The following is a 13,663-nucleotide window of genomic DNA, read 5'->3' as shown; positions in this document are numbered from 1 at the left end:
TGGACCACCAGGGAAGTCCCATTCTCTCTTTGAAGAAGCAGAGAATCTCACGTTGGGAAGAGAGCAGATGATACTCAGGAGCTCAGGAGAGAGGCATTGCCACCTTCGGGTCTGAACATTGCTAAGGAGGCTTTTGCTCCACGTCCAGCCTCGGGCCCAGCCTGCCGGGTGCTGATCTGTGCACCCAGGCCCGCAATGCTCACCCACAGAGCAGGCCAGGCCCCCACAGCTCCTCGGCCAGGGTCCTCCAACCTGCTCCAGGCTCCACCCTCCCCTGCAGCTGCACACCCCCTCCCCAGCCCCCTGCATCCCACCCTTTCCTCTCTTTGTGTTGAAAACTGGCTGAAGAGAGTAGGAAACGCTGGCCCTCAGAAGCCGCGAAGGCCTCTCAGGCTTGGCTAGGAAACAGCCGATATGCTTCCCCCACCCCAGGGGCCTCGGGGGGTGGTGCGGGACGGGAAGGAGGGTCACAGATGGACACCATCGCATCAGCCTTCCTGTGGCGACAAGGGCGGTGTGGAGGCACAGGGAGGAGAAAGGACAAGATGAAAGGCCTCTTGGTTGAGTTCTTCCTCAGAGGCCAGCCAGCGGAGACTTGGCAGAGGCCTCACCTCCTCAGGAAGCGGCCTGAGGACCTTCCACCCCCGAGCTCTGGTGGGATCTCTCAAAGAAACCCAGCGGCTGCAGGAATGGCTTATCTCAAGAGTTTATCCTCTCTGGGTGTTCCACATGGGTGAAGGTCTCTGAGGGGACAAGAGGCAGGTGAAGCACCTGGGCCCTGCCTCCCCATCCCCAGACAGCCCAGTGACCTCCCCCCTCCTCCCCAGGATAAAACAGAAGCCCACGTAAAAATCAAGCTGTAACTTACATCACCTTGGACCCCTCCCAGCCCCTATTCTCTCAGTATCTTTTGTTTCTTTATATTTTGCTGATTCCCAAGTAAAACAATTAAGACATTAGAGATTAAAAAGGAAAGAGAAAAATATAAGTTGCCATCACTCCCCCAGGCAGTGTTGACAGCTTGGCATATTTCCTTTCAGCTTCTTTTCCTCTGCTTTTGCACAGCTTGGGGTTGTAGAGTTCAAAACCTCCTGGGCTTCAGCCTGGCGTTCCTGGTACTTAAACCTCCATGGAGGAGACCACATGGCCCTGTGCCACCAGCTGCTGGGAGAACCGTCAGAGGATGGTGGCTGTCAAGTGCCGGTGAAGGCTCGTAGTGTGATCACGAAGATTCCACTCATCTTGCATCCTCCCCTGCTTACATTTCACTCCGGAGATGAGCAAGGCCCAGAGAGGTGAAGTGACCTGGCCAAGGTCACACAGCCAGGAAGTGGCCAATTTGAACCCAAACAGACCGACTTGCACAGTAACCCACCCCCACATGCTGCTGGAGAATCCAGCAGGGATGAGAGGGCCCCTGCCCACCCTGGCTTTCCCTCCTCACGTGTTCTAGACATTAGAGACCCCAGGGCCACCAACAGAGCCTCCTTTCAGGCTGGGACAGGGCTGAGCTGGCTGCTTCCTCCCCCTCCAACTTGGCAGAAAAGCCTTTTTGTTGTGGCTCACATAGAGGCCATTCTCCTCCAGCTCACGGGAAGGAATGGCCGGCTTCCTGTCCATCCATAGCCGCCCAGGCTGCAGTGGTGTCCCCCCCTCCATGTATGTCCGAGAGGAGCAGGGCTCCCTGCCCCTCCATCTCTAGTTCTGCCTTGGGGGCCTGAGGTTGCAGGCTTTGCCCCTTCATCCATGAAACCACACCAAGGGGCTAGACACTGCCTCCGCTCAGCTATTCTGGCACAAGCTGGGGATTCCAGGCCTCAGGGCACAGCAGTACCACTCTTGGCCCCCTGCTCAAGTAGCCTCATAACCCGCAAAGTGCTGTCAGAGCCCCCTGCCAGGCTGTTTGCTCTGTCCCGAATGTTCTCTGCATTTGCTTGCCTCTGTGCCTTTGCTTGTTCTGTTCCCTACTTCTGGAAAACCCTTCCCTGCACGTTACAAAATTATTTTTGTGTTTATTTATGTATGTATGTGGTTGTGCCCAGTGTTAGTTGCAACACACAAGGATTTTCAATCTGCCTTGCAGTGTGCAGGATCTAGTTCCCCCACCAGGGATAGAACCTGGGACCCTGCCTCTGGAGCACAGAGTCTTAGCCACTGGACCACCAGGGAAGTCCCCCTATACATTTTATCCTGTTCAAATTGCCCAGATCCTTTAAGGCATCCTTAATCCTTTAAGGCTTGCCTATTCCGGATTTCCACCCTTCCTCCTGCAGATGATTGCGCTTCCTTCCACCCCTAGCTCAGCCAGCTCTTGTGTCCTGACTATTCCCTGCCTTTGACTCCAGTCAGGCTATCCTACCAGGCACTCAGATGCCACCAGTGTGTGGCTCCATCACTCACAGGCTGTGCCATCATTCACAGGCTGTGTGTCCTTGGGCAAGTCATCTCACCTCTCTGAACCCAGCTTCCCATCTATAGAACTCGGCTAATAGCCATGCCTATTTCATACAGCTGTGAGGCTTGATGCAGCTGATCCATGTAAACACTTAGAACAGCCCACAGCAGGGTCTCAAGAGTTAGTCACTAATATCTCTTTTAGGTACAGGTACCTGGGGGACACTGGACTTCCCAGGTGGCTCAGCAGTAAAGAATCCTGCCAATGCAAGAGACTCGGCTTCAGTCCCTGGGTCAGGAAGATCCCCTGCAGAAGGAAATGACAAACCCCCTCCAATATTCTTGCCTGGGAATTCCCATGGACAGAGGGGCCTGGTGGGCTACAGTTCATGGGGTCGCAAAAGAGTCAGACATGACTTAGCAACCTGGTGGGCACCAAGGAGATGTCCCTCCTTGACTTCCTTCCCAGGAGTGTTTGTGGGATGGGGTCAAAGGTCAACAAGCCCTGGAACAGGTGCCAGAAAGAGGAACATTCCTGTCCTACCAGCTCCTCTCCTCAGCTGCCAAGGCCTCACCCTGCCGACCCCAGGGGCCCAGCCCTTCTTTCCAGATCTTAAGCACGAGGCCCCGGCTCAGGTTTTCTCCCCCAGCTCTCTGTCATCTCCCACCCCTACATTTTTCACCCACCTCACTCTTTGCCAGAAATAGCCTCCAAACTCCCCTTCTCTTGCAGACAATCTAGCAGGCCCCTCCTGGAAAAACTATATCATTCCCCTGCCAGCATGGATCATGGCAATAGCTGGATTCCATTAAGAAATTATTCCAAGTCAGTGGAAAGGGAGGGGCAGCTATGCCCCCAATAATTGCATCATAAAATTACACTGCACCATCCTAAAACCTGTCGACTTCAGCCAGATCAAGCTTCCTTTATAGACTAAGACCCTGAGGCCTGGACGGTGGGCTGATTCGGCCACAGTTGCTCATGGAGTCTTTAAACTGATGCCCAGCGAGACTCCTGCAGCCCCACCCTCTCTCACCAAACACCCCACACCACCTCCCCACCCCCCAGGGGCCTCCCTCTCCTTCACTTTGGAAGAACTCAGGGCAGAGTGTTGTGGTTATTCCAGCTTTCCTGATAAAGGGCATTTGACACAGCTAGAGAAGAAGGGTCCTGCCCTCTGCAAATATCCCCCTCCACCACCTTCCCCCCCACCCCCACCCCACCGTCTTGTTCCAGGAGAATAAGACCCCCCTCCCCTTCCTCCCAGTCCATGGATTCTGGTAGAGCTGGCCCCATTCCCTTGGTGGCCAGAGGATCTCGTGACCTAGAGCCCAGCCAATCAGAACCCCAGTGCATGATCCAGGGGTGGGCAGAAAACCCAAATTTGGCCAATCAGGGACTCCCTGTGACTTTTTCTGGAGCCCCAGGAAGAAAGAAGCCATGTGTCTGCTATTGCGCTACTGGAGTGTGACTCTGGAGTTGCTAATGGGTCATCTGTCATCTTACCACCACACATAGACAGCTTTCCTTAGAGCTGAGACAGTAAAGAAAAATAGAGCCTCGAAGACTCTAGAAGGCACCTTCTGAGCACCTGGATCCAGCTGTGCCTAAAGCTCTTGCAGTTACATGTACCAATAAACTCCTTTCATTTCTTAAGCCAATGTGAATTATTACTGAGCTGCTGTTGTTGTTTGTCCTCTGATGCCCAGGGTGCCCTGAGTTCCAAACTTGTGCTGAGCTTGACACATTCCTCTTGCCAATCTAAGACTGTTAAGCACCAAACCCCAGGGCCACATAGCAACATCTCTTCAACACTTGAATATTTACTTAGGTCCCTGGCACTACCCCCCAGCCTCAGTAAGGCTGCCTAAGACAACACAGGACCCCTGAGTATTCACAAGAGGCCCTGGGAATCACGTAGCCAAATGGTGGCAGGTGAGGAAGTAGGAAGGGTCACTTAACTGGGACATGGACTTTTTCAGATTTCATAAGGTAACAGATAGACAATGAGGAAATCACAGAAAAGCCAAAACTGTCTACAAAAAATGCCTGCAATTTCTAGTCTCCTGCCAAACAACCGTAACAATTTTTTTTCCTGCGCTATGAAGCTGACGAGATCTTAGTTCCCCAACCAGGAAGTGAATCCATGCCCCTGCAGTGGAAGCACAGAGGGTTAACCACTGGACCACCAAGGGACAGTCCCAACCTTGACAATTTAAATGTAAATCCTACAGGCTTTCCCTTATGAGTATATTTTATTTTTTAAAAGTAAGCTCATACTTTTGAACTGTGCTTTTGATGGTTTTGAACTGTGGTGTTGGAGAAGACTCTTGAGAGTCCCTTGGACTGCAAGGAGATCAAACCAGTCAATCCTAAAGGAAATCAGTCCTGAATATTCTTTGGAAGGACTGATGCTGAACCTGAAACTACAATACTTTGGCCACCTGATGTGAAGAGCTGACTCATTAGAAAAGAACCTGATGCTAGAAAAGATTGAAGGCAGGAGGAGAAGGGGACAACAGAGGATGAGATGGTTGGATGGGATCACCAACTTAATGGACATAAGTTTGAGCAAGCTCCGGGAGTTGGTGAAGGACAGAGAATCCTGGTGTGCTGCAGTCCATGGGGACGCAAAGAGTCAGACACGACTGAGTGACTGAACTGAGGCTCATACCAGACATGTTTTTTTAAACCTTTCTCATTTACTAATTTGGACGAGTAACTTGACCTACAGAAGACCTTCACTTTATTTGTTTCTTGAATTTTTCTGAGCGTGCTCTATATGCCCATCATGATGAAATAAGTGAGTAAACAGTGTATCTTCAGCCCCTTTTCATGTCCACAGGTTGATTTCTACAACATGTTTTTGTTGGGTGCATGCTATGAACTCCCTGGAGCGGTTTCCTCAACCGAAACCATAACAGTTACAAATAACGTTTTGGAAACATCCATAATTATAGAGAATAGCTCTTGAGGGCTCACACTGTACCAGACTTTTTTTTTTTTTCAAACTTTAAGCTTTTTATTTTGTATAGGGGTATAGTTGATTAACAATGTTGTGGTCATTTCAGGTGAACAGTGAAGGGACTCAGCCATATACACACATGTATCCATTCTCCCCCAAAACCCCATCCTATCCAGGGTGGCACTTAACATTGAGTAGAGTTCCAGGTGCTATACAACAGGTCCTTGTTGGTTATCCTTTTTGAATATAGCAGTGACTGCCCCAGACTTCACCCACTTTACTGAAGTTAATCCTGATAAGAACCCCACGGGGTAGTTCTTCTATTTGTATCTCACACCAGAGGAGCCCGAGGCTCAGGGAGGTGATGGAACTTGATCAAGGTCACACAGCTAATCAATGGCAGAGCCGCAACTCCTGCCGCACCTGCTCTCAATTGTTTACTTATTCAATGAACTTCTACTGCTGTTAAGGGACAGGCCAAGGATCCAGCAGAGGATAACACAGAGCCCTCATGGGGCTCACATTCGAGGGAAAGAAGCATCCCAGGCAGAGGTAATAGCCCATGCAAAACTCCTGAGGCTGGACCAAGCCTGGCAAATTTGAGGAAGAGAAAGCGGGGTGAGAAGGAAGGTGAAAGAGAGAAAGAGAGTAAGACCAGGCGACAGCGTCAAGAACTGGATTTAGTCTAAGCTTGACAAGAAACCTTTGGAGTATGGGAGGGAGGAGGCTTTGATTTTACTGCAATAGAATATTTCTCTGCCTACTGTTTGCTCTGCTAGACTACATTTGCAACATCCATGATTCTTGCCTCTAGAGAATTTTCTAGTTGTGAAATCAAAGTGGACCCACCAGCCCACAATGTTCTAAGGCTTTTATTACATACTGACAAAGTACCCTCCAGAAAGAAGGTCACACTTGTTTCTACTCCTCCCGGGCAGTGGCTGAGTGCCCATCCCCCACCCCCTGACACACCTGGAATGAGATCACCTTTATCAACATGACTGGCGGAAGCAGTATTGTTTGGTTGGTTTTACTTGTAGTTCTTTGCCACTGAGTTTGAACATTTTTTGCATGTTTGTTGTTAACCATTTAGAAGGGTTTTTTTTTTTGGTGGGGGGGGGGTTGGCCTGCTTATGCCCATTGCTCAGTTCTTTGGGGGCATTTCTTCATATTGATTTCTGAGAACTTTTTATAGTATGAGGAAATTGACCCTTTGTCAATCAGTGAGTTTTAGAGCCAGAAAGTTCTTAGCCCAAGCTCCTTGTGTACCAACGGGTTAGCTGAGGCCCAGACAAGAATGGGTACTGGTTCTAGTTTTAGTCAGTGCTCCGGGCTCTCCGGAGTCTCGCTGGTTCCAGAAAGATGCCTCTCCGACTGGTTTCATTGCCTAGAGAGATCCCCTCCCCTCCTGCTGGCCCCTTCTGATGTCTTTCCCTGCTCCTACCCCCAACTCCCCACCAGATCCTCTTAGGGGTTTCATGTAGACAGGAAGACATTCTGCAGGCCACTGGCTCTGTGTGTGCAAGTGAAGTCACTGATGGAGGACTGTGTCTCAGAGAACAGAGCTCAGTTTCCTGGGTGGGGTGAGGGTGAGGGGGTAGTACCCCTGTTCTTCCCTTGTCTCCAGATGCCAGGGGGGGCCACAGAGTCTGGTTGGGAGACTAGCTGTGTGCACACCCTGCACCAGCAATCTTCCTTGGCAAGTGGGGGGGCGGGGGGCGGGGGGGGGGGGCGGGGGGGGGCGGGGGCCCACAGGAGCATGAAACATAAAGGGGATATCAGAGAAGGGGCAGTGGGGTGAATCAGAAAAAGCCCTAGATCAGGGCTCAGAAATCCTGGGTTGGAGACCAGATTTGTCTGGACAACTCTTTGCGCTCTCAGCCTTTGCCATGAGTTGGGACTTTTTCCCCAGAGCTGGTGCTAAGAATCAGTGCTGAGAATGACGGACTTAAATACGTGCAAATGTGAAGCTGTGTCTACTTTGGTGGCAGCGGTGCTTTTGCCTGCCCAGCACCCATCTTCCCATCTCTTGGCTCCTCTAGGGAGCTACCCCTTTCCTACTCTGAGCTCATGAAATGCAGAAAGGCTGCCCCTCTCCCCAGTTCCAGGCGCAGGTGAGACCCAGGTGGAGGCAGCCCCCTATCCCCACCTCCATCTCTACCAGGGATGAGCAATGTCCAAGTCATCTCTGGCCTTTGTCCACACATGGAACTGCCTGCATGAAAATGAGCAGCACACAAGAGAACAGAGACACAAGACAGAAAGATGGCATTGTTTGAGCCCCTGGATACAGCCAGACCTGATGGCCATCCCCCTCACTCTTATGAGAGGCAATAAGTACTCTCTTTGGTCATTCCAGTTTGAATCGGAATTTCCATGATTTGTAACTCAAAAGAAAAATACAACCAAACACAATTGTCATTTAATTCAGTCCTTCAGTGCCAAAGTCTGGAGCTCAGTGACAACAGACTTGTCCCAGGTCACATACCACTTAGTTGCAAAGTGAGAGTTCTGGAAGCCCAGACACACGCCTCCACAGCCTTCCAGCTCCTTCCCCTGCTGGCCTGGTCAGGATGTGCAGCCCAGTCACTCTCCCTCACTTCCTTGAGGATTTGCAAGTTAACAAAAGGCTTTGTAAACACCTGATCTTGGGTTGGTTGGTTTGTTTTTTCATAAACAGATCAAGCAGAGTGTGGATCTGAGTCTAGGGTGGCCGTGGCAGCCCACGGGGCTGGTCTTGTGCCTCGACTTGCCCTTTAGTGTCCAGTGATCCTGATCACACCTCTGTTAAGCCACTAGAACATTTTGCTGGGTCTGTGTGAAGAGAATTCTGTATCGTGCCTGGGCTGGAACTGATACAGCTCGAGAGAAGGCGAAATTGCCAGGTCCCTGGACATGTGAGTTGTCTATTTGAATACTTGCCTGCACGTTGCCCTTCCAGGTCACATGGCAGCTTGCCTGACCGGGCCACTGGGCACCCCAGTGGGAAGTTGGGGGCGTGGGGCTCCCTCCATGGGTCCCTGCACGGCCCCTGAGGTGCAACCTCGGATTCTGGCTGATGGACAATCACACCCTGGAGCACACAGGGCCACTTCTGGCTGGATGCATGCCCAGGCGCACGTGAGGGGCCCAGGCCCCACCAGCCACTAGCGGCCCCTGCCAACTGAGGCCAGCCTGGGGCGCCTTCCCCTGTCCTGCTCAGGGGTAGGGCAGAAACCTGACAAGCGTGTTTTCACCAGGGTGAGAGTTTCGGCCCCTCTCTGGGGACTGTTTGTGTTTCGGGTCACGCTGTTGGCTGCCCCCGCCCCCTTCTTTCCTCTGCCAAAGTGATATTCCCCGGGGCGGCCAGGGCTCCAGGAAGCTGGCCGTCCCTGCCCTCGAGCTGCCCAATGGGAATCTCCTTTTCCTATTCCAGGCCCTTCCATATCCTCAGTTACATTTCATTCTCTCATCACAATCCAGCAAATGGTGAGTACAGCCTCCATCTTACGGACAGAGAGCTGAGGCCCAGCAAGGGAGGGTAGCTTGCCCAAGGTCACACAGCAAGTGTGGGGCTGAGAACATGAAAACTGATCCCCAGCCCGGTATCCACTCCCCACTTCCCAACCAAACCCAAACCCAACCACGGACAAGGATCAGAAAAGTGTCAGTCCCTCAGTCATGTGAGACCCCATGGACTACAGCCCGCCACGTTCCTCTGTCCATGGGATTCTCCAGGCAAGAATACTGGAGTGGGCACCTTTCCTTTCTCCAGGGGATCTTCCTGATCCAGGGATTGAACCCGGCTTTCCAACATTGCGGGGAGATTCTTTACCATCTGAGACACCAGGGAAGCCCAAGGGTCAAGCCTGATAGCAATCCCACCCTCTCCAATTCATCCATTCATTCAACAAATACTGAACTTCCCAGGCACCAACCAGGTTGGCCCTGGACCAAGGCCCACCCACCTCCTGTTTTTGTAAATAAAGCTTTGTTGGAACACAGCCACTCCCCTCCATCTGTTTATGTGATGGTCGCTTTCTGCTGCTGGCAAAGTTCAGTCAAAACAGAGACCACCTGGCCCCCAGGCTTAATATATTTACTACGGGGCCCTTTATAGAAAGGGTGTGCCCAGGGCCACATTACGACTTTCTAGGTACTTTTGCACCTTGGTGAATTCTTCCTTGTAAAAAACTATATATATTTATGTACATATGAATCTGAGTCTCCCTAAAACCAAATCCCCTGACTGAGTTTATGATTAATATCTCTATCCAAAACTTGACCCACCTGCCCTGTCTCTTCTGACTTCAGCCTCTTTCTTGTACCCTCTGATCTCTGTCCTGTGCTAACTGAGCCCTAATCAACCTGAGTCAGATGACTCAGATTGCTGTTGTCCGTAACATCATTAATGTTCTAAGATTGCTCTTATAGATTCTTCATTAATATACAAACCTGGGTTGTTTCTCCAGGGCAAGATGAGCTCACAGACAAGCCCCCTAACCCCACCTGAGCCATGGACCACCTGGCCAGAGAATCATAAGCTCAAGACATCCTGACTCCCAAAAGTGTGATTAAGAAATGTCACAGAATGTCACAAGACAAGGATTAATCACAGTTCCTTTGTTGTTAACCTTTAAAACACCCTTAACTCGAAGACCAAGTTGGAGTGGATCTGAGGCTTGGCTCCCGCTTCCTAGTTTGGTGCCCTGCAAATAAAGCTTTATTTTGCTCCACGCTCGATACACTCGGCTGTCAGAGTTTGGCTGTCTGCACTGCACTGTGGGCCCAGGATTCCTTGCTCGGTCACCTACACGTAAAACTATGGATACAGATGTAGATACAGCTATGTCTGGGCTTAGTCGCTCTGCTGTGCCTTTGCAGCCCCATGGACTCTAGCCCGCCAGTCTCTGTCCACGGAATTTTCCAAGTAAGAATACTGAAGCAGGTTGCATTTCCTACTCCAGGGGATCAAATAGATATACTTAATTATGTTTTATGACCCTGTTAGTAAAAAGACAAATATAATCTAGGCATGATTGTATTCTTTTTCTATTGTTTTAAGCCAATTTCAACATTTCCATGAGCCCCTGGAACTCTTGTGGACCCCAGGCACTTCACCTGCTCTGCCTCATGGGAAGTTAGCTCTGAGTTGGCCACAGGTGGACCCCATATTGCTGAGAGTAAAGCCCCCAAAGGAGACACCCCAGCGTTTAGCCCTCACCTTGGTCCTTACCCCAGCAGTAGGGGTCACAGAGAAGTTTTGACAGCTCTGAAGGGAACTATTCAGGACTCAAAGCGATTGCATACATTTCTTAGGATGAAAAATTGCATTCCCTTTCAAATGTCTATTTTGTATTTTTAAATTTTCAGTTAGTTTGGTAGGATAAATAATAGGTGCACACAGGTTAAGAGTATGTTGAATGCCCTCAGTGATTTGCAAAAGAATATAAGGCTCTTTTCTACTCCTGCACCACCACCCCGTTCCTATTGCTGGTGTGAGTCCTTCCAAGCAGACTTCATTTTCAAGATGTGTGCAGTTTACCACACAGACTGTTCCACTCTTGGCTTTTTTCCCCTCTTAAGCCTACATTCTTATGCATAAATTCATCTTGTCTTTATTGAATATTTCTTTAGTATTCCACTGAATGAAGATACCATAATTAGGATGTGTGGGTATCCAATATTTTTTTCTTTTTCTTTTTTTAAATTTCTTCATGTAGCTTGCAAGATCTTAGTTCACCGACCAAGGATTGAACCCGGGCCCCCAGCAGTGGAAACGAGGCGTCCTAACCACTGGACCGCCAGGGAATCCCTCCCTCCAGCATTTTTTTTTAAAACATAATTTTATTTGTTTATGTATTGGCTGTCCTGGGTCTTTGTTCCTGCGCAGGCTTTTCTGTAGTTGCAGCAAGCAGGGGCTTCTCTCTCTAGTTGCAGTGTGCGGGCTTCTCGTTGGGGTGACTTCTCTTGTTGTCGACAAGGTCGATAGTTGTGGTCCACGGGCTTAGTTGCTCTGTGGCATGTGGGATCTTCCCGGACCAGAGATCATACCCACGTCTCCTGAATTGGCAGGTGGATTCTCTACCACTGAGCCACCAGGGAAGCCCCCTCCAATATTTTTCTATTACAGCCCTGGAACAGAGAATATGTCTGTACAGACTGGCTATGCCTGAATATTAGGCAACTTTTTTCCCCTCCAAAAAATCTCTCAGAAAAGAGGAAGTCCCTTTACTGTACATACGAGTTCTGATAAAGGTTCCCATTACCTGAGGATTTCTGATTCCTTTATTTCAAACGAGGAAGTACTACTTGTGGAAGACACAGTAGCCTGAAATGACCTCAGTGAATTCTAATTTGAGATATTTATGGCGGACACTCAACAGAATTGGCTGTGGGGGAGAGAGGAGGCAGAGGCATTTAACACACATGCCGTAATTTTTCCTGGGGATATGACTTCACAGTTGCAAGTGTTAAAATAACACTGTAAACAAATCTTTTTCAAGATTACTTTAGAAAGCAATGCTTTAAAATTAAGAATGTCCCTCACCAGACACCATTAAGAAGATGAAGTTGCAGAGCAGGAGAAGATACTTGCAATCTGTATATCTAACAAAAGATCTGTATCCAAAATGTATAAAGGACATCTGTAAAACAAGAAAGGGGAAAAGATGATCCAGAAGAAAAATGGGCAGAAGACTAGGTCAGCACTTTATTTTAAAAAAGATATCCCGATAACCAATCAACATGCTTAACTTCATTGGCCATCAGGGAAATGCAAATGAAATCAGCGATGCAATCCTGCCATCTACTCACCGGAACGGCTAGAAGGAAAACAGAAGATAATGCCAAGTGTTGACAAGGATGCGGAGCAACCAGAGCTCTTATTCCCTGTTGACAGGAATACAAAGTATACAACTTTGGAAAACTGTTTGGCGTCATATAGGAAAGCTGGACATATACACTTTCTGAGCCAGCAGCCTCGCTCCATATGCAGCAAAAATGCTCACATATATCCATGAAAAGGCATGTTTAAGAAAATTCAAAGCAGTACTATGATATTGTGATTGAGAATAAAAAATATACATTTGTTCTTCCTCTGGGTTCCTGCCACATGGCTTCTAAATTTCTTGGAATTTCCTAAGTGATGAGAGTGATAAAGGTATCTGGTTATGCTATGGAAGTCTCTTTTGGAAAGCCCCCAGGTAAGCTAAGATTGGGGCAGGTTGTCAAGGGAACCAACCACAGGATTGGAGAGTTGGAGCTTTTAGTCCTACCCCAGTTTCTGGTGAGGGAAGAGGAGTCAGTGATTAAGGTCAGTCACCAATGGCTAATGACTTGCTCTATCAAGCCACTGTAATGAAGCCTCCATAAAACCCCCAAAGGGTGGGGTTTGCAGAGCTTCCAGGCTGGTGAACACATACAGATGTGGGCAGAGTGGTGCTCAGAGAGGACATAGACGTTCTGAGTCCCTTACATATTCCTGCCCTATGCATCAAGTCCATCCAGCTATTCCTGAGTTGTTGTTGAGTTGCTAAGTCGTGTCTGACTCTTTTGCGACCCCATATCTGTAGCTCGCCAGGCTCCTCTGTCCGTGGGATTTCCCAGGCAAGAATACTGAAATGGATTGCCACTCCCTTCTCCAGGGAATCTTCCTGACCCAGGAATCAAACCTGGCTCTCCTGCATTGGCAAGTGGGTTCTTTACCATCTGAGTCACCAGGGAAGCCCAAAACAAGTCTAGTAAAATGTAAATTGCAAAGCCTACCTAGTGGATCAATGGATGTTCATTGTACAATTCTTTCTGCTTTTTTGTATGTTGAGAATTTTCATAATAAAATGTTTTGGGTGGAAAGAGGCTCAGTAATCAAGGATGTGTAAATTATGAGAGTCTATCTGCCACCCCCTGGATCAAATCAGAGCAGGACTCTATCTTCTACTCTCTGGATTGACAAAGATGTTATAGACTCAGGGTACAGTAGACACACAAAAGTGCGGGGATTCTCACACTAGGTGGACGGAACCGTGATGGTATCCCCACAAAGCCACCAGCCCTGACACCCCGGGTGTTTCCTTCCTATCCCCTTCCTGCCCTGATATTCTTGTTCTTTACATACGATGTACACAACATTGTATCCTGTTTTCCCCTCAGCTTGGTATCAACATTTCCCCCCTTCTTTAAAAACGCTTTGTAAACATTGTGCTTAAAAGAAAACAGGTATTGCAGCATTTGGGGGTGTGTGTGCGTGTTTTAATGGTGACAAAGTTCACTGTGGAAAAATTAGAATTTCAGAAAAGAACAAAGAAGAAATAAAAATTCCCTGA

The 13,663-nt window shown here is 49.0% G+C and overlaps 1 long non-coding RNA gene across 1 annotated transcript; it reads left to right on the top strand.

The window, feature by feature from the left end:
- The first annotated feature begins 8,692 nt into the window (after nt 1-8,692).
- Nucleotides 8,693-10,082, top strand: LOC120873123. Its single transcript, XR_005723386.1, has 2 exons — nt 8,693-8,828; nt 9,812-10,082. It is a non-coding gene; the product is annotated as an uncharacterized LOC120873123 (long non-coding RNA).
- Nucleotides 10,083-13,663: the final 3,581 nt, after the last annotated feature.

This window comes from Oryx dammah, unplaced genomic scaffold (genome assembly GCF_014754425.2).
Source record: "Oryx dammah isolate SB20612 unplaced genomic scaffold, SCBI_Odam_1.1 HiC_scaffold_13, whole genome shotgun sequence".
NCBI classification, from domain to species: domain Eukaryota; kingdom Metazoa; phylum Chordata; class Mammalia; order Artiodactyla; family Bovidae; genus Oryx; species Oryx dammah.
Note: the sequence above shows the minus strand (reverse complement) of the source record. Positions and strands in the feature narration are given on the sequence as shown.